This window comes from Suricata suricatta, chromosome 1 (assembly GCF_006229205.1).
Source record: "Suricata suricatta isolate VVHF042 chromosome 1, meerkat_22Aug2017_6uvM2_HiC, whole genome shotgun sequence".
Classification (NCBI taxonomy): domain Eukaryota; kingdom Metazoa; phylum Chordata; class Mammalia; order Carnivora; family Herpestidae; genus Suricata; species Suricata suricatta.
In genome coordinates, this window is record NC_043700.1 from 179,409,947 (window position 1) to 179,411,539 (window position 1,593).

Genomic DNA, 1,593 nt, shown 5'->3' on the forward strand with positions numbered 1-1,593 from the left:
CTTTGAAATCAATTGTCATTCTAATAATATAAATATAGACTTTGTATTGTAGTCCACATTTTCTTTATAATTTTGACTCCCGTAGCATCCTTAATGCACGTGAAATATATTTGTGTGTCTGGAATGATGTGAGAATTTGGTTTAATGTTACATTGGAATAGTCCATTGTCTCAGCATTCCCTGGAAATTGTCAATCCCTCCCAATATGGTTTCTAATGCTACGTTTTAATTCATGTACCAAATGCTCGTATAAATTTGGGGTCTTTAAAGCTCTGTTTTCTTTATTTCCTCTGGTTGTTTATACATGCAAAAATAGCATCTTACTTTAATTATATAGTTTTTTAACAACTTAGAATCTAATAAGCCATATCCTCTTTCCTTTCCTTAAGGATTTCTTATCTATTTTTAGAATTTTTCCCTTATATTTGAAGTTTATAATCACTTTTTCAGGTTTTATGAGAAACCTTTGGCGTATTTTGATTGAAACTGAAATGATCTCTAGATTAATTAGATCATAATTCTCATGTTTATAATTTTGAGTTTTCTCACAAGAAAATGGCCTAATACTCCATTAACTTAAGACTTTTGTCATTTAATTTTTATATTTCATTAGTTTCATTCCTCATAACCTTATGGTTTTGTCATTATTATAAAAGATGTGGTTGATTTTCTTTACACTTCATACATTTTGTAATTGCTTATTACTTGTGCACAGAATCACAAGAGATTTTTGTATATTGTTCTTATGTTTCCCAAACTGGCAGGATTATTTTGTTAATTATAACCAATTTATCCATACAAATTTATGGATTTTTAATTTAGCCATCATATACTGTGTAAACAATAATTTCATATTTTCTTATTTGGAACTTTGCATCTGGATTTCTATGCCTTCTGTTAATGTGTTCCCTAATTTGTCTACTCCAATTTGAATAATGGCAGTGATAGGGGCATCTTTCTTTCTATCCCTGGTGTTAACAAATCTGTATCAATTTTTTCTGCCGTTATGAGATGATTGTATAGTTTTTCACTTTTAATTTAATAGGGTAAGTCTCAGAAATGTACTTTCTAATATTGATGATTACCTTATATATTTATTTTATTTCCAAAAATACTCTGGATTTGGTTTGTTTAGTGACTACCTAATACTGTGTAACAAATGACCACAAATATAATAGCTTTAAATAACACCATTAATTATCTCATATTTTCCAAGATTCAGTCAGCCAGTCCAGATATAAAGTAAGCCCTCTGCTCAAAGTCTTACCAGGCAGAAGTCAAGGTGTTAGGGCTGTGACCTCAGCTTGGACTTGGGATCCTCTATCAAGCTCCTTGGGTGTTGTTAGAATTCATTTCTTTGTGACTATAAGACCAATGTTTCATTTTTTTTCTCTATCTGTTGGTTCAAGCCAATTTCAGCTCTTAGAGACTTACTTATCCAAGACAGCCAGAGATTCTCTCATGGAAGACCTCACCTGATTAGATCAGGTCCACCTGGGATGATCTGCCTTTTGATTAACTCAAAGTAAATTGATTAGGGACTTCAATTATATCTGCAAAATTCTGTTATCATCACCATATGTTGTTACATAA